This window comes from Alligator sinensis, unplaced genomic scaffold (assembly GCF_000455745.1).
Source record: "Alligator sinensis unplaced genomic scaffold, ASM45574v1 scaffold523_3, whole genome shotgun sequence".
NCBI classification, from domain to species: domain Eukaryota; kingdom Metazoa; phylum Chordata; order Crocodylia; family Alligatoridae; genus Alligator; species Alligator sinensis.
In genome coordinates this window covers 523565-544216 of record NW_005842658.1, presented here as the reverse complement: position 1 = coordinate 544216, position 20652 = coordinate 523565, and positions in this window count along the sequence as shown.

Genomic DNA, 20652 nt, shown 5'->3' with positions numbered 1-20652 from the left:
GCAGCCCCTGGCCCTGAAACACCACAGGGAAGTGCAACACCATGGTGTGTGCTGGGGAAAAAAAAGCTATTGTGCGCTGAAATAACGTGCGAATAAGTCTTCTTCTTTACTTCCCGGACGTGGGCAGCGAGTGAGCGGGCCGTCGACGTTGAAGCGTGATCTTCTCTGGACGAACAAAAACAAAAACACAAAAAACCAAGAGCTCTCGGTTCCAACGTGATACCTCGTATTGGACCGACTGGGAAGTCGCAAGCTTTTGGGAGCCGTGCGCCGAAGAAGCGCTGACGCCAGCCCGAAAGTCAGCTGGGATCGTGTCCCTGAGCGCCGCTAGCAGGGTTTGACGCGTGCCCGGATCGATTGGCTGCCTCCAAAACGATTTGAGCCTTTTCACTCTTATTGGGTGTACGTTGTGCAAAGGTTGACATTATTGTGCAAATATAGGAGTTATTGTACACCCGGCGGCACGTGCCCTCCTGCCCCCAGCGGGGCTCCCTCTAGCTCGGACCCACGGGCAGGGTGGCCATCCTAGAGGCCAGTCCAGTTGTCCTCTGTCCTCTATTGATATGAAACAGGATGCCTTTATGTCCTCTATTATTCTCTTCAAGAGGACATAAAGGCATGCGGTTTCATATTTTCTTGAAGACAAATATAGAGGACATAAAGGCGTCCGGTTTCGTATCAATAGAGGACAGAGTAGCAGAAAACCGCAATGTCCTCTAGGATGGCCCCCCTGCCCACGGGCAGCACAGCCTCCTGCTTGGGAAGGGGGGTGTTTTTGCTGCTTAACCCCAGGCCTCAGTGCTTCCGCCGGGCATTTGCAAAAAAGGGGAGGAATTTGGCCCCCACAGGGCTGAGCGGGGGGGGGAAGGAGCTGCTTCTCTTCACTGGTTTCCTTGCCTGAGTCATCAGTGAAGGGAGGTGGGAGATGGGCAGGCAGGGCAGGGGCCCCATCACTAGGGTGATTCACACTGGGTGAAGCCACATCTTGGGCCTGCCTGGGGGTTAAACCAGTTGGCAGTTGTGGGGTAAAGGAGGAAATCCACCCCACTCCACCCCTGCTATTAAATTGGCAAGGAACTTTCCCTCTAGAATAAGGCACTTCTCAGGATCACAGGAGCCATTTTACCTAAGAAATAAAAAGCATCCCTTTAGTGGTGCATGCCCCTGTCCCTCCTGCTTGCTTCCAGTGGCACCCATGGGCCTTTCCTTAATCAGGTGTCTCATGGTTGCACTGTCAGAGAAGAGCCTCAACCAATTGACCTTCTTATGAAGCCTTTTAGACATGCTTCTTATGCGGGTGCCTGCAGCAGTAGAGGACTGGGAGGCTCTTGTCTCCAGCCACCTTAAAGCCCCCTTTGCAGGGTGCAGCGTGTTGCAAGAGTGACGTGCAACACTAGTGCAAAAGTGATGTTGTAGCTGTGATGGTCCAGGTATTATTCAAGAGGTAAGGATTTCTTAGGGCCAACTTTTATTGGACTAACCATGTCATTGGTATCAAGTTAGACCAGCTTTCGATTTTAAGACAAGTCTGACCTAAGAAAAAATGTCTTACATTAGGAAGCTGGTCTAACTTTATATCAGTGACAAAATTGGACCAATAAAAGCAATCACCCTAAGAAACCCTTGCCTCTGAAGAGCAACAGCATTTTTCACTTGGCCCTCTGTGCAGAAGTCAAGTCCAGGAGGGCCATAGCAAGAACTGTGTAAACAGAAAAACATGCCCCTAGGCCAGATGGGAAGAAAAGCACCCTCTAACTGAAATAAATCTGAATGATCAGCACAAGTTCCATGTCCCAGGCCAAGTATGGATTTGGGACAGTTGCAGAGTGAGAAAAGAATTCCACCAGTCTGCTTCCAGGAGCTCTTTTCTCTTGTATTCAACAAGTTTGCCAATAGTCTGTGCTCTCCCAGTTTATTTGAGCAAACTTCCCGATTTATCTAGCACCAACCTCTCTCTTCCTTCCAGCAATTTTGCTGTTGATATAAGAGCACTTAATGCCGCAGCTCCTGCCATTTGGAAAACCTTCCTTCTTTCTGCCTAATATTTTTAGTACTCAGATGGACTACTTGCATTTGCAACTGCCTTACCGCATGTGAGAACAGATGTGGTTCTCTCTTAAGGGTGACTCACACAGTCAATGCAGTTTGATAACCCTTGCACTACAACAGTTTTCAGTACTTAGTATGTTTTGTTTAGTTACTATTCCCAAATTTTTTCCTATTATCAGTGAGCTGCCAATTTTGTTCTAAAAATGTAAAACCATATTGTAGAAGACGTCAGGGGGAAAGGGATGCTTCCATTTCCATTAGGAAGCTGTCAATGCTTTTAGCACCAATAAAGCAGAGGAGGCATTTTTGATTAATGAAAAAAAAACCCCTGAATGTTAAAACGATTGGCAGTGAAATACCAGATAGTTTTAATACTGAAATTTGCATATTTCAGTTTCCCAGTTAGCAGCTCCTGGAGATGAATGGGATAATTCGCAGCAGTCGCTACTGCCAGGTCTCCGCTACAAGCCCGTTGCCAGTGTAAGCGTACCAGTACCTATTTGCCCAACAAAATACTCTGCTTACAGGAACAGCTGCCCACCTGACACACCCCAATGGGATGGAGCTATAAACCAGAAGCTCATTTCTCTCTTTATCCCCTCAAGGAGACTACCATGAGCCTTCCATGCATTAGCAAAGCCACTCCTACCTGCAGCATGTGCTTTTTCAGGCAGTGTAATACAAGCCTTATTACCCCAACACAAAGTAGGCCCTCTGTACACAGTGCTCTTTGACATCTTTGGGCTTTTCCCCTCCTCCTAAATAAGTCCAGCTGGGAGACACTTACTCCATCATAGGACGGCTTACATGACATGTTGCTTATGTGGAATTAGCTTATCACAACAAAACTGCATTTTTGCCAGTTTACCATAGTCCAGTTACCACTGAATAATACCAAAGTGACACAGACAAAAGTGCAGTTTTGTTACACTTGCAAAAAACACAGGAGCTTTAGTCCTGGTAACAAATCTCATGTCTGATACCAGTGACAGTTTCTACCACAGACCTGGCTTCAGGGCTTGTCCACATGGGAAAGTTCTACCACTATGCATTAAAGTGCATATTTAAGCTGAAATACTTGGATAATGCTGTGTGTGGACCCTCTTTACTTCAGCACAAAACCATTTTTCCAGTTTAGCTTAACTCACTTTGGAAGGGATTTACATTAAATTGAAAAAAAAGTCAAACAGGAAGGTGAGAAAAGTAACAGACATTTATTGTTTGCATTTTCTCCCTCCCAACAATTTGGGAGAGGTCCTCCCTAGATAACATTCCGGTGCTGGCCCCCCTGGAAATGGCAAGCCCTTACCTTGATTCCAGCCCTGCGTTACAAGCAGCCAAGACTGCAGTTGGGTGTACAGCTTTGGAGTGCAATTGGCACATTCCCAAGCACGCTGACCTAGGTGGGAATGGATCAGCTTGCTTCTGTGTCCAGCCTGGCATTGGTACCAAGTGCATTGTCTAGCACTGTGATAAAAGACTGTTGAGGGAAGGAAAAGCAGGAAGGGATAGAGAAACAAAGTTCAGGTACTGCTTCCCTTCTCTGTCAGGTGCTTTGACTCTGATGCTCTTATGGGCTTATAGGGCTTGATGCTGCCTGCTGTATTGGTTCAACCACCTGTGACTGTGGTACAGCGCCTCAGACACCTGCTGCAATGTCCATTGCTTGAAGGCACATAGCAAATGAAAGATCGTGCAAAATACAAAAAAGGAACACAAGTATGTGTAACAAAATGGTTAAATGTGTAGAGACACAAGAAGAAGAAGCAGCTGCCTTCTGTTAAAGGAGGGTTTGAGGCTGGTGATTGTGTGTGTGCTTTCGTGGTCAGTCCCAGGTATGGAAAATAAGTGCTTGCTCTGTGTGATGAGAAATTAAATAAAACGTCTATGAGGGTGAAGGGGAATCCTGCTACATACACTTTGCTCTTATTCACCAGGAGGGTTCATTCAAAGAGTGGAAGGGCAAGTTTTCCATTTGTGAACTAGGGGTGTGACATCTCTTTCCTACATAGAGCTGAGCTGAAGCATTTCTGAGGGGCTACAAACAGACATTGAATTTATCCCTCAATAAACCATTGTATCGCAGGACAAAGGGCAATCGTTCAGATGTCCATATCCACTGTCCTGGGATAAAGCCTAAGAAGGTTCACAGGATCAAAAGAAAGTAGGGCTGGAAGGGACTTCACAAGACCATCTAGTCCAGTGCCCAAGTCAGCTAAGTGCTAAGGATAACAAGTACTAACAGAATATGCACATTTACTGTGCAATAACTGAAAGTACGCCCATACTGTGCAGTAAATATGGTGACTTATGCCGACTTAAGCATACCAACATCATGCAGGTATCAAATTTATGTTACTGCACAGTAACACTGTGTATGTGGACTGAGTTGGGACTAACTTTAGTCCTAAGTCTGTCCACACACAGTGTTAATGCATTTTAACCCCTACACATGCAGATGCCAGCCTATTCCCACTTACTGTGCAGTAATTTACTGCACAGTAAATTTAAGCTGGTGTAAATGCACGTGTAGACACGCCCATACTTTATCCCAGGTTATTGAAAGTACATCTGAATGGTTATCCTGGGACCGCATCACTAACTCAATGGCAGACAGGCAGTAATGCATTCAGCTGCTCACCAAAACCTGGTTAGAAAGGTGTTATGTATACTTGTCAATCCTGAGATAGTTCTCTTTTGGGACAAACAGACCCAACTTGTTCAAGGACAAATGCAGCACCAGCTCCTAGCCTATCAGATCCAAGTCTATCTCCCAAGAGGATATGCTTCAGGTCCATGTGGCTACGAATGTATAGCTGCAGTGCCTGCTAGAGACTGCTGTGACTGGGGTAACGAAGTAGCAGGCAAGCTTGCAATTATCTTCCTTACCAGAGGTCAGGGCACTTTTGAGGGCAGCAGGCTGGCTGGCTATGGGTTGTGACTGTTGAATCTTCATGTCAAAAGGCATTGGCAGGCAAGTACTGGCTTTCCTCCACCATGTCATTTGTGCATTCAGGGCTGCTGGCCAGTCTCATCTCCCATAATGGCCATGATATCCTTTGCTCCCTTGCAAGCCTGTTTTAGGTCCTGGCCTTACACAAGCACTGCGTGCCCACAGAGTTATCTCTGCACTGCCACACTGCTGTGATAATATTGAATTTGATCTCAATGAATTTTTTCCTCAGGGCTTCCTGCATTTTTGTGTTCCCTCATAGCATATCAAGAATCTCTCAGCAGATTCAAATGCACAAGCAACAAATAGGCATCCTCAAAGAAGTAGGGCCTAGTGTTCTTGCAGGAGGGCAACACAGGCTGCCTTGTCTTGAGTGCCAGAGCAAGAAGAGGAAGAATCTGGATGCTTGCAGAACTTGAACTAGAATGTGGTTTCTGTAACTCCAGGGCAGTAGAGGCCAGTTGGGTGAACAGGGTTCAGGGGAGGGCTCAAAGCAGTTTGGGATTACAGCAGGCAGGCCCTCTCAGAGGTCAAGAGAGGCCCAGGCCACTTCCATTTTTTGAGGCTCAAAATACAATGCAATAATTGGTAATAAATGTTCCATTTTTATTTAACAAGTGCTTTTCTAGCTTTTTTCTTCTTCTTTCAATCCTGTCAGTGTATCTCTGTGTCTGTATGTATAACCTCATTTGGAGATAACGTCAAAAGTCTAAATTTGAGGCCCTCCGTGAATGAGAGGCCCGGTCCAAATGGCCCTCCTGGCCCCCCCTGTGATAGGCCCTGACAGCAGGCAACCAATGGGCTAACTTGAGAGGGGCTGCGTGCACACCAATGATGTCCAGAGATACCTTGCCCTTGATAGGAGCCAGGGAAAGGGCAGCTAAGAGCAGATTTCCCCAGCTAAGGGCAGATTTACCTTGAGCAGGGGGCTGGACTAGATGACCTGATGAGGTCCCTTCAAGCCCTATTTTCCTATGATCTTATGATTCAATAAGTTGCATCATGTATTTACAACTTTTTTCCCTGTAAGATACCTGTGGTTTTCCCAAGATGTCCCATTTGTATTTCCAGGGTCATCTACAGGAATAAAAGTGCCCATACAAAGGTTTATACTGATGTACTGTAACTAAATTTAACCTCAAAAGGGTGCAAGTTCCCAGTGATCCACTAGGCTACCGTGGTTAAGGCACACTGGCTTCAGTAATAGTTGGCACCCAGGAGATTGCTATGACCAGTCTCAGGTCTAACCACATCTTACTTTCCAGCCCCTATGACTAGGTATCCATTTACAACTGCGTCAACTTAGAATAGCCAATGCTACAAATCTAAAGTAAGGCAGAACTTGCATGTCTGGATCTTTAGCAAAATGCCCTAATTGCTGCTGCCACCCTACACCCATGTAGCTATGCCAGTATAATTATATCAATGTGTCATATAGTTTGCATGGTAGTAAACAAAATAAAGCTTTATGGCCCAGTTCTTTTCAGCTGCATCTGGGTTAGCAGCTTGAGGATGCTTTTGCTACTTTCTTTAGCTTGTGCCAGGGCTCGTGTCTCTGGGAGAAGTTGTATCTACCTGGTCAACCTCTAAGGGAGGAGCTGGTAGGGTGAAGTATTCTGTGGATCTTTTCAGCATATGGTGCTAGTGCTGTAAAGATCTCTGGCTGGGACCTGTCTCAAGGCATAAGTATTGTAGCTAACTGGAACAAAATTAGGCTGACAAAAGAGATCTGGAGATAAACCAAAAGAAGAATTGAACATTACTGGAGGTTTTGAATTCCAAATGTAGGAGTGCCTTGGGAGTTCCTTCCTAGAAACATTTTTAAACACCAAATCAATCTGAAAGCTTTTTAACTCAGAAGAAATGAAACCATTTCCCTCCCTTCTCTCATGGCACTTTCAGCTTGAGTCCTTCTTTGTTTTCTGTTTTTTTCTATCTTGGATTAGATGGTCTAAATCTTTCTTATTACCTAGGGTTTTCTTAGTGCCTGCACTAGGCATTTGCATGTGGCTACTCTTGTCTGTAACTAGTAAAAGGTGCTATTTCCAGCAGCATTGTTCTACATCTTTCATCTTTCCTTTTTTCCTGTTTCTCTGTTCCTCTTCATTAATTCTTCTGCTATCGTTGCTTTCTTTTTTTTCTCCCTCGATGTTTGCTCACTCCCCACCTCCCTTGTCTTCCTATTTACCTGCATTTATAAAATGCATTGAGATCCTGATTTAAAATACATGGTATAAGTGCTAAATACATTGTTATAGGCCAAATTCATCCCTCGTATTACTTGACTAAATTCTGTTGAAGGGGGAACTATGTACACACACACACGCACACTTTTTTTAAAAAAACAACAAACTAATAAGAAAAACTATGGTGCCTTTTTTAGTTATGTTCAGAAGGGCCATAGGGACATTCCCAGGATAATTGTGAGAAAAAGCATGCTCCATTGGACAGCTTCAGGCCCTCAACAGAGAAAGTCCAGAATTCCACCGTATCTGTAACATATCTAGGGACAGTCAACCTCACCTACCTCTGTTTCTTGTCAGGACGGAGGAAAAAAGACAGGTACAATACTATGTCAGCTCTGCAGGAAATGGCCACAAACTGATCATAAAGGAAACAGTTTCTTTCTTGCCTGTATCCTGATGGTCTGTAATGCTTGGGAAGGTAATCTAGAATGGCAATCAATGGAAGTTAATTGGACTGTATTTTAAAATATTTTGCTCCAACAGGCACTCTTTAATGCTAACATTTCTGTCTTCGCTCTGAAATTCTTCTAGACTATAAGTTTAAGCCATTTCACTCTCTTTGTGAGGGTTTTCTGTGTGGCTTCCAATTGTGCCTGTTAGTTGTTCATTTTTTAGCAGGGAATAATCTCAAAATACCCTTGTGTCTGCTGATATTTCAAGGTAAGGGAATTAACTGGCATGTTTCCCATTTTCCATATGTAATATTTTCCAAAATAAATATGGGGTGAACTGTGGGATAATATCATGTGAACATTTTGATTCGCACACTAATATCCTGCAGTTTGTAGCAATCTGGATTTTTTCCAGAAATACATTTGTAGTATTTCTTACAGAGGTACCAAAAATATTTGTAAAACAAAGTCTTTTTGCCAGCCACACTGATACTACAAAGCAAGATATATTGGGCCAAATTTGTAGTTGATGTAACTGTGGACTTCAGAGAAATTGCACCACAATTGAATCTGAACAGTTAAGAAGACAGGCTATTGTTCCTGGTGCTATTAATTAATTTTCCCTCCTAAACAATTGACATAACTAATAATTAAAAGGTAGATTGAGTCATTTGATTCAATGCTGAATAAAAAATAAGGAGCAGTAGATAGGACCGCTATAAAAATAGCTCAGGACAGGAAATGCAACACAGAAAGTAACAATTTTTTCCTGGTTTCCAAGAGGACAGCTTAGGGACAAAGAAGAGCAACCAAATAATGTAACATAAACTCATCAATAGAGGTAAAAAAGAAAGGCAAAGATTTTTTTATTTAATAGGCATGTATGCCTAGGTTCTTAAATCCATATTTAAATGTCCTAATCAATGGCCTAATTTTCAGGTGACTTACAGATTAGAACCTGAGCAATTAATAGGAGTTGCTGGTGGCTCAGCACTTTTGAAAATCAGGCTATTTGTTTGAGACTGAATTTTCAAAAAGAATTGGCAATTGCCAGTGCCTCGACTTTAGTACCCCTAACTTGAGACGTTATAAGAGAACTTTATTTTTCAGAAAGTGCAAAGCACCTATTTTTTGAACTGAAGCCTTGTAAAAGGAGTTGGCACTCACACATGATTTTTTTTTCTAAAAACTATATATCATTATCAGGAGCTAGAAAGACTTAAATAAATTATTTAAGAAAGCCTAGGGCTGACCATCCCTGCTTTTGGGTTTCTTTTCTCTAAAATGTTTTAAAACTAAATGTTATATGTTTGAAGGGAAACAAATTATGGAAAATAGGTGAAACAGCCTGGTAAAACCCTCTATAGAATTGTTTTTAACCTGAAAGACTTCAGAAACAAAAACTCCTTTTTTGACACCCTTGGTTCCTAAAGGTGAGACATTTCTTCTTACATTCCTATTAAATCAGAAAGTCACCAAAGCGTAGCAACATCACTCAGCTGCAGTGGAGAAAGCATCAAATATCCTTGAGAAAACTCTGAACAGCACTGAAAGAAAGAACAAATGGTTTATATATGTGGTATTGTTAAGACTCCCAAGTGGCAAAAATATAATAAACAATAGTGAAGGGTGGAATATTTCTTTTGGTTCCACACATAAGATGACCTAACCCACCTCCGGCATGGCTTCACTTTGTGACTTGTAAGCTATTTGATCATTCTGAACTTGTGAAAATAAACACTATTATTCCACTGTTCCTCATCGTGAATTCGTTCATCTTCTGTAAATAGACTGTGAACTATCAAATGAAAATAAATTGTAATAAAAGAAAAATTAAAATAAAAATGCAGATGAAACACAAAAACAACACATGGAAAATCTACAATGAAAATGTAAGTAATGGAACTGTACATAGCATTGATCTAGCATTTTGTTTTGGGTAATTCATAGATTCATAGATGCTAGGGTCAGAAGGGACTTCAACAGATCATCGAGTCCAACCCCCTGCCTAGCAAGTCCGACACCCTGCCTAAGCAGGAGAGAGTGCTGGGGTCAGGTGACCCCAGCCAGATGCCTATCCAGCTGTCTCTTAAAGACCCCCAAGGTAGGGGAGAGCACCACCTCCCTTGGAAGCCCGTGCCAAATTCTGGCTACCTTACCATGAAGACGTTCTTCCTGATATCTAGCCTAAATCTATTCTCTGTCAGTTTGTGACCATTGTTTCTCGTTACCCCAGGAGGTGCCCTGGTGAACGGAGCATCTCCGGCTCCTTGCTGCACCCCCTAATGAATTTGCAGGCAGCCACAAGATCACCTCTCAGCCTTCTTTTGCAGAGGCTGAAGAAGTCCAGGTCCCTTAGTCTCTCCTCACAGAGCTTGACCTGCAAACCCTTAACCATACGAGTGACCCTCCTCTAGACCCTCTCGAGTCTATTAACATCCTTCTTGAAGTATGGCACCCAAAACTGGATGCAGTACTCCAACTCTGTCAGCACTTGAGGGCTAGGGACAGACATTCAAAAAGCCTGAGCCTGAATTGATTCAGTCTTTTCAGGTTAGTCAAAACTGGCTAGGCTGAACAAGCTAGAAGCCTGGGGGGTGCTAGAGCATCTATCCCTTCCCTTCCACAGTTCTGAGCTGGGGGCGGGATGTGACCAGGCGCTGACAGCATGCTCTGATTAGGGAGGGGTTACCTGCCTCCCCCCACTAGCAAGGGAGCTGGCAGTGTGTTACACAGCATTTACTCACACAGCAAGGAGTTTACACAGTGTTTATCAGCCCATCAAGAAAACAAAAGCCTCTCTCACTAGTTCAAGCTCTTCTTTTAGCTTCAAAAAGCTCTAAATGGACACTGTCCTGTCTGCCTTTGTCCTGTAGTGCCTTACACAGACACCTCTCAGCATTAGCTAGTATACCACATACTGGCAATGTTCCCTGCTGTGGGAGAGGAGAGGGAGAAATCCCTGCTTGAGCGGGGGGGCACAGGGAGACACTGCTGTGCCTGCTGTCTCTGCCAGAGCTCCAGCCAGAGAGCAGAGGGGAGGGGCCAGCCCAGCCCTCTGGAGCAGAGAGCTCCACCCAGGGCTGCAAAGCACCTGGGATGCTGCGGGACTCTGGTTTAAGTTAAACCAGGAAGGGGTCTGGGACAGACATTGCATAAACTGGTTTGACCCAAATCAGTTAAGTCTGATACTACATTCAACCAGGTTTATGTCAAGCCCATTTTCAACCATTTTCAAACTGGTTTGTGTGTACTGAACGTCTGTTCTGTTACAGGTTTAAACCAGTTTCTGATCACTTAAACTGGTTTATGTATAATGTCTGTGAGGGGTTATTCCACAGCCTCCTAGATCTCACTACCAGGAGGCACATCTACATGTGCATTAACATGTTTTAGTTAATGCACATTAAATCTAGTACCTCCATTGTGAGGTATTAAGAAAATGCTCATTAGCCTGTCTCAATGTACATTAACTAAAGACGATGGGCATTTTTACACATGCCAGTGTGTAAATGTATAATACATGCAGATGTATAAGTGGCCTAAAACACATCAGTGCTGAGAAAATGGTGGTGACGCGCTTTTGAACTAAAACACATATAAGATGCTTTAGTTCAAAAGCGCACCACCGCCATATTCTGCATGCTGACACGCATTTCGCTACTTATACAACGTGCTGGAGATCTGCCGTTGCATCGCATGCAGTTGTGTGACCAAAAGGTATGTGTATAAATGCCCGATGGTTTATAAGTGACTCTTAATGCACATTAGCCTATTTCAATGCACATTAACTAAATAATGCGTTTTTACTGGTGCTTTAATGCACAGTAAAATAAGCTAATGTGCATAAATTGCATATGTAGATGTGCCTGGAGGTACTAGATTTAATGCACATTAACTAAAGTGAGTTAATGCACATGTAGACATACCCAGAAAGTTTTTCCTGATATTTTATTGCATTTGTCACCCAGAGAGCCCACAGCATTTTATACATCTTACAAATGAAGGAGCAAAGAACTTGTGGTTTGAGCTAGAGTCCAGCTGTGTGTGTATGGGTAGAGAGGTTTGGGGAGAGGGGAATGGTTTTATTTTATTCCACTATCTTGTCATACCTTGGAAATTCCTTTATGTACATTCTGTGCATGTGCAGTCCTGTTTTATTTAGTGCAGAAAAGGAGTACCAAATTCCTGCTCTGCTTTGTCAAAACTGCTGAGAGACAGTTTTGACCCGGGAAGATGTATTATGAATGAGAATAGCTCTGAGAATCTCAGATATGTGAACAGACGTAAATCTGGGGTTCATGTCTCCAGTACAATAAAGCAACATTTCCCCAATGGAATATTGCAAAGGAAATTCTATGAGTTCAGGGTTGTACATCTTTCCACTTAATTTTACATGAGGTCGGGATACATGCAGGAAACAATTCTTCCAGTACTGAATTGTGGAAGTCACCAGACTTATCTTTTGAGAGTGGAGGGCAATGTTAGGTAGATAGAGTACAGTGGTGCAGTGGAGTTTATCCACAAAAGGCAATTTTGCACCATTATGTTTGTGGAAACTATAGTGGGATCATTTCTGACTAACAGCAAAAGGTCAGGATCTTAGATTTACTGTCATCTCACCTAATCATCCCTCGACACAAAAGCCGTTGGTTAAGTTTCTAGAAAAAATGAAGTTTTGCCTGAAAGATAGGACTACTATGTACTGAAACCACTTTCAAGGAGTAGCTTTCAGAATCCTCTTCTCATTTGTGTTTCCTGAATAAATGATTCCTTGAGAGGGGTTGGCTGTCATTGGAATCGTAGGTTCAGGTCCTGCCAAGCTGGACTCAGCCCTTTATCCTGAGGAAGATACATTTAGTTCTATGTTATACATATGGCTTGCAGAAATTACCTTTAAAGTCAGATCCTGTCCTACTTCCAAAGGAAAGTATTATCCTTAAGTTTAGAGTGTAGTTAGATTTCCCTGGTCAATACCTCCTCAACCCATTTTTATTTACTTCACCCAGTCTCAGACTGGATGCAATTTAGTAGTACATGCACTGATTCTTGTATGTGTTTAGAGCCCTATTCTCCACTGCTTTGCAGATTTCTGTTTCAAATTGGCATTTTCTACAAGTGATTCCTCCATTTGTGGAATTAGAACATGTCCCCTTCTCTTCAACAATGATCTTTATTTCTAATACAAGAGTCATTTGCAGTTTAGCTAATGATAAGCTTTTTTCAAGGCTCTTTATCTGGGTTGAAACCAAGTTTGCATTTAGATTTTTTACAAGCTTTTTAAAAATGCCCCAGGGCCAAAATAATAAATGACCTGTACTTCCACGATCCAGCAACTGAAAATACCAAAGTAATACCATTTCTCATGTTATTTTTGTCTCCAGGAAAGTTTCTCTGAGGAACCAAAATGCTTGGCAAAACACTGGAATTCACATATGTTCCCATTATAGTTTAAACTAAGGGTTCTAAAGGATTCTAGATTAATTGAAATCCTACAGCTATAAATTATACTGTATCAGATTGGAAGAACATTGCACACTCAGAGGTACAGTGATAATGATGATGATTTTACGGTTGTGCCTTTCATGTCAAAATCTTTTATACTAACATACCACAGTGATCAGCATTATGGCAAGACTTACATTAGATACAGATAGATTAGTAACTATGGGCCTGATTCTTCAGTTGCCATCTGCCTGTTTGCAAGGAGTACAAAATAGATGCAAAATGACTGGAAGGGGTAATGGTGAACGATCAGGCCCTCTGGGGTAGGTTGCTATAAAAAGACTTGTAATGAGAAAAAATGCTTCTCGATTATAAATATTTTAGAAGGATTTTTTTGATTAGCTATTTAGTGCTCTGCTTTATCCCCAGGTTAGTGTTTGGCAGAGCTAAGACAAATTAGTTGCCTCTGGCTATTCTTGTACCAGCCCAGAAAAAGGGCACCAGGCAAAGATGATACCAGCTGTATGCCTTCTCAGCTGACTGCCTGGAATGAGACTCAGGGCATAGAGTAGAGGTGCTCTTGGGAGCTGATTAAGGCCACTGCTCCGAGCTGTCAGACGTGGGCAGGAACAACAGAAAGGTCAAGTGAATTAGCACAGCTGCAACTCCTGAGCTCCTTTTAGCTGCAACTCCTGAGCTCCTTTCAGCTGCGTTACCAATATGGTTCAAAATGAACTGACTTAACAAAAACCATTTACAAGATGCCTCGGAACTAGTGCCGTTTACCAAGCAAACAATTCTTCTGAAGCAGTCTGACTACCTTTGTGAATACACAGAGGGGTAACCTGTACTACTTATGGGTACTGAATGTTCCACCCGCATTTTAAGTGCTGCAACCAGTTCTGAAAAAGTCAAAATTTTTTTGCAGACACAGGCCTTCAATGGGAATAACAGTGACCTGCAAGATTCATTTACCAGCTTCAATGCTAATTAAGAAATCTGTTCACCCCAAACTAGCCAAACCAGTCCTAGCATCAAGCCTATGGATTTACCTTCACTTAATAGTGGGACTGAATTGCTTTAACTACAGCAGAATATTCAAAGTCAGCCAAAGTAAGACAACTTTGCTCACCTGGTGCAGACCGAGTTGTAGCAGTTTAATATTGGTACGATTCTTTCTGTATGAAAAGGGGAATCAACTGCAGGGAAATAAGGGCAATAAAGCAGGCATGTTTATGCTATTATAACTGCATCCACACACAGGGCTGTAGTGGTATAATTGTAGCAAAACCCCAGTTTTTCTTTTTTTTTTCTTTTAAAATGCATTCCCTCCCCTTCCCCAACCATTTCTGACTTTTCTCTCCCTCTCTATTCCCTATAGATAAGTATAAGTGAGCTCAAACTTAGGATAAGATTTCAACATTTTTATTTTGCTAGCAAGTTTTTGGTTTTGGATATCCATTGTTTTATATCGTATAATTATTAGGTTTGTATTAATTTTTACTGTTGTATATTGTATTATTATACTTTTTGTATTGATTTTTATTATTTCGTATGGATATTGTATGGTTTAGGCCTGTGTTTTTAAGTGAACCAAAGTCATGTCAAGTTTCCATTTTATATGTCAAGCCTCCATCTTGTGTCCTCTCCCTGGGCATCCCATGTTGCAATAATATGATTCATTGTACCCCTCCCATGTAAATTGGTTCCCCAGTGAATGAGAATGATTGAGAATGACTGAAATACAATGGTAGTAGGCCCCTACTGAATGGCCTATAATGACTGAGCCATCACCTCACATTGATTCACCCAGGAACCACGGACCTCACCCAGGAACAGAGACAAGAATCCAGCATTTGAAAGACAAAAGACCCTGCAGAACCAGCAACTCTATCATTGTACCCCACCATTACACACACCCAAAACTGCACATCCCTGCATGCAGCACACATGCTCAGTACATCAGGGGCTGACCCTTGCCTGGGCATGCCTCCTGTCACTAGGGTCACACACAGTCTGCCCCTATAAAAAGGGGCAGTGAAGACAGACCCAGTGGGAATGCCATTTCCATCCGTACCAGACCAGCTTCATGTCACCTATCCACCCCAGAGGCCCTGCTGGTGACCCGCTCTGGACAACACCGAGCTAAAGGAGACCCCAACTAGCCATTGAGGATCAACTTCCAGCCTGGGATAGGTAGATATTACCTGCACACCTCCTCCTACATTTTGGACTCTCTCTTTCTCTTTCTCTCTCTCTCTCTCTCTCTCTCTCCCTCTCCTCCTGGACTTTAGTGGAATTCAGCCCCTGCACCAAGCATCTTTAACCCCTGCTGCCATGGTGTGAGTGTGGGTGTGGGTGCAAGGGAACCAGTTTGGCATTGTGTCACCATCTTCCCTGTTCAATAAAACCACTGTCATTTGCAACCCTGAGTTGGGTCATGTTTTACTGAATCCCAGTCCCTTCCCTATCTTAAATTCCAGCCTCATTCTCTCTCTTTCTCTCTCTCAATTCCAGCCCCCACCCCTCTCCGCTAGTTTCCCAATCTCCTCTCAATTCCTACTGCCTTTTCCCTGTGACTTTCTGCTGCCTTTCAGTCTCTCCTGCTGCTCTTTCTGTGATTTTTCTGCTGTCTGTCTCTGTGTTTTCAGCCCCCACCTCCCCCCCGCAGCTTCCCAGACTTCTCTGGCTCACCCACACTTTCCCTTAGTCCCATTTTTCCCTCTTCCCATCTACCTTTTCAGCTTCCCGTAGCTCTGGCTCCAGACCCAACCGCTGTGCCAGCATGCTTCCCTGTTCTGCAGGCTTTGGGCGTTGTCTTTTAATCAATTAAGATCAGTTAACCTAAAGTTACCCCCGAGCCTCAGTTCTTTGGCGCAGGCCCCCTCTAGTCTAGCGGTTCTTATCCCGGTCCTGGTAACTTTAACTCCTTACACTTCTACTTTCTTACCTTAACCTTTCCCCAGGTATCCCACTACATCAAGCATATACATACATACACATCACAACACCCAACTTAGGAACTCACCTGTGTGTATGTGTAGGTGGGTGATATGTGTGTGAATTAGTAAATACACATATATACACATATATAAATATCATTGTGTGTGTATGTGGTATATGAATTAGCAATCCACGTATGTGTATTGGATGTGCAGGTGTTGGTAACTGATTCTGTCTAAATTTGGGGTGTGTGTAGCGTGTATGGGCTTAAACTGGTGATAGGTGTGCATGAACCTAGACTAATTATTTTGAACGTGTGTGTATCTGAGCTGCTAGTGTGAGTGTGTGTGCCTAGTAGGGGTGTATGCACCTAGTGAGTGTATGTGTGCTTAATTGATTTTTTTGTGTGCATGTGCAATTGTACACCACACCCTCCTGTCTAACAATACAATATTGAGATCCTGAGCATTGTCCTGACCCCTCAGGGCAACATAATTATTGTGGTAAAAAATGCTTGTCCCCCACCGCACACAACAACCTAAATAGTTCTATCAGTTCTTGAACTAGAGACTCAGTCCTAAAACTCCAACCATGGCCATTCAAAAGAAGGAAGGGGTGTTAAAAAATGGTAAAGAGTCCAAGAACTGGTACAGATACTACTCGAAAGAAGAGGGAAAATGGAATTTGGAAATGCCTGACATTCAAAGCCCAATTTGAAACGGACCCTATTTAATAAACAATCCCTCTGTAAACTGAACAATTGCTCCTAGGCAATTGGAAGATCCCAGGGTTAATTTTCATCTACATAGCTCTACACAGCTCCAAAACTGTAAAGAGGCCTTAAAATGGGTGTAAATATAAATTATATCTACTTTAGAGCCACTTTATGGTGCCAGAGCCCTGTAAAGGGGCTTTACTGTAAATGAGTCAGGCCTATCATTTCTATCAGCAGGGGATACAGTTTAATATTGCATCAAGTTGCCTCTTTGTGTATTCATAATATCTGCTAAGGGAGTGTGCATTTGACTCACTCAGGCTTTTGGCAATGGTAGGACATTCTTCCCAGGAAAGTGACCCACCACCTGCCTGTGATATAAAAAAATTTGCTTTCAGCTATGCCCTGCAAGTTAATATACACTCTTATGTAATTATGTGTAGCATATGAGTTCACATACTTTATTTTTATGGAAAAGCAGTACAGTTTGAGCTCTACAGCCAGATTCACCAGCATGCTCAGACTGCTTTGTGCCACTCCAGTGACACAAAACAGCCATAAACCTAGAGTAAGTGCCTGGTCAAAATAGCTTATGGCTGCTTTGTGTCAATAAAGTAGCATAAAGCAGCTGGAACATGAAGAATCAGAGGGTTGGATGGGACCCCCAGTCACCTAATTCAGCCCCTGCACAGATGAAGAGTTTGCTGTTCTGTCTTGGAAATCTGCCTTCTAATCTACTATTCATTGTGGCGTTTCTATTCAGCATAACTTGTTATTCAAAGTCTAATCATTTGTTTAATCATTATACAGTAGGTTTTATAGGTATTGCATTTTGAAGGAAAGCACCCTCTGACACTCTCAAGTACTACTTCTGTCTTCATGCGATGGGCAGATACAGATGATCTGAGAGACAGTTGGAATTCTACACTGTTGCAAAGAAGGACTTGTATAATTTAACCTTGGGGACAAATGTAGTAATATAATCAAATTAAAATGGGGAATATGAAGGTGGCTTGGGAAAATTGAAATTGGAGCAAATTTACAAAAATGACATGTAATGACCTATCAAAGAGAGAATTCAATTTGTTGTTTTTTTTATGTTGACATTATATAACATACTGTGAATGATGGATCTGCTATTTCCAAACTTCCAGACAGATTTGCTATTGCGAAATTAAATTTCTTCAACCAAGGCAAAAAGTACATTCCTCCTTCAGGACTATTCTCTGTATAAGCCAAATCTGAAGTTGTAAAGCCAAGCTGCATATAAAAACCTTGAACAATTTTCTTAGATGAAAAATGGTTATCTTTTCCCAAAAAAAAAAAAAAAAAATTCCTTTGGGCTAAGATCAAGCGTGGGAAATTTCAGTCCAAAATGTTAATCTTTGAGAAAGTTACAAGTAAATGAAAGTAGCAGTTTAGAGTGAAAGTGATATTATGGAGCAGAAGAATTCATTCCACAGTTCAGGCTGAAATTTGCTCTCTGTTGTATGTCTGATTTTCAAACTGCAGTCAAGTCATTTCCCCAAACAGAAACAGACCCCCTTGAAATCTGGTATGCTGCTCTGGGGTAGAGCTTTCCTAGATCAGAAAGAAGGGGCATTTATTATTATTATTATTATTATTATTATTATTATTATTACAGTGTTTTCAAAATTCAGCTGTAGCTTTTTTTTTTTTTTTAATTGTCTTAATGCTTTTTGGAACATCAGATCCTGTCAATGTCTTGGCCTCAACAACCCATGTTTGTTTTGCTGGCCTCACTGGCCATGCCTTTTAGTACTTTGAGGTGGGGAGGCTGGCGGAGGCATTAACAATAAAAATGATCTGTGAGTGTATAACATACAAGTGGGCAATGAGGAGTGCCTATACCAGGGGTCGGCAACAATTTTGGACAGAGTGCCAAAAGCACCCGTAACCTCAACTTGTAAGACTGAAGTGGTAGGGGCAGACAGCAGGGGAATTGCAAAGGGCCCAATCTTTTTTGTGGCATCACCCTTTCCCATCATCCACCTGGAGGTGCATGTGCCAAGCAAAATACCTTCATGTGCCATGCTCTGACACCTCTGCTGGAGGGTTGCCTACCCCTGGCCTGTACTAAAAACACGAACATACATAGATGTACACTGACCTCCTCACTTAAAATGCTGAGCTAAGGCAAAGAGGGGTGGAAAGGGGACTATGTGGTGAGGCAGGAGACCAAAAAATTCTGTGCAAAGGGGACTGGGAGAGTTGTGAACTGGTATTAGTAGAACATCAATGAGGCATGAGGGTAAAAGTGTCCATTGGTTAGTAACTAGACAAAGTACATGGGAGATGGGTGAAGGGACCTAGGAGAGGCATATAGTGTATATGTATGGTTGACCTGGAAGATACAGAGCAGTACTGGGGTGGGGATGGACTTACAGATTCCAGTGTAAATAGAAACCTTCTACTCCATCTTCCTCACCATCCAGTACAACCACATCCCACACCAGTACAAGTGCCAGCCCCTTACTCACAGCCTCTTACAAGCATGCCAGCTTCAGAAAAGGAGTCCTCCTTTGGTGGGCTCACAAGATGTGTTTCTTAGGGCTCTTGTCCTCCAAACCATATATGTCAATCCAGTCTAAACATAACAAAATGAACAAATACGTTCAGTAAGCAGTGATTTATCATTGAAATATTGAAATATCATTGAAACATTCATGAATATCAATGAATAGGTAAGGAATCCAGCAACTTTAAGTTCACTACAGGCCATCTGATTTGGATTGCCTATCTAATAACATTATTCAATGTTTCTATTGCAAGACCATCCAAAATGTTGCATACGCTAACCAGAAGCAACATGCTATTGAGGTAGGCACCATACAAGCATATAATAAAAGGCAATCCCTGCCTAAGAAAAGAAGAGTTATGAAAAAGTTGTGGGGAAAGGGAAGTAGTCAAACTGGGCACTGACTTCTGACAATATTCTGCACATCAAAAATTGTGCTAAGATGCTAATGTGCAGTAAAAATAGGCTACTGAGCCTTAAGCCTCACCTAAAAAGCATACACTTTTTCTACTGTGCACTAGGACAGCCTAATGCACATTTATTTAGTACCTACATTAGAGGTACTAAATTTAATGCACAGTAGCAAAAGGTTATTAATGAATGTGTAGATGCACTCACTGGCCACATCTACACAAGACGTTGACTATACAGTAACCCAAGTTAGTGCATAGCAGCACCGATGAACACCCTTTTTGTGATGCCACTGTGCAGTAGCTTGATATTACTGTGCAGTAGCATCATGTCATAGTTGTTGCCATGCAACACTACTGCGCAGTAGTATCAGGCTACTGTGCAGTCAGAGTCTTGTGTAGTGGTCCGAGGGATTTCAGTATAACCGTACATGGAATGATGCACAGTCCAACATGAATAAAAGTATCTAGCCCAAAGAGATTATAAGATTCCACTTCTCATTCAAGGGAGCCATTTCCAGTAGTCTCCTAGCATAAAATTCATTTATGTACAGATGGCTGGGACAAGATCTGGGCAATTTGCATTACTTCAGTCTCACAAACAGGCCCTAGTCCACTAAGAAAATGAGAAATACCAAATCCAGTACATAGCTCTGACTTGCTCTACTAGTACAGGTGGCAGTTTCGTGGCAGCAATGGAACTCAGAATACACACAAATTTTTGGTGGTAACTCACAGTTTCAGAGACCTGCTGCAGATGTAGAATCTTACTTGTACCTATATCATACATTTTTTGATCCTGCCATTTTGTGTCTAGCATGTGGCAAGTTATTGCATCTACACTAGAAAAGCATTAAATCACTTCCTGCATCCATGTTTCTATAGGCCTCCACACGCAAAGTCAATGGCAACCTATCTCAGGAATGTATATTCTCAGAATCACTAGTCAGAATTCCTGCT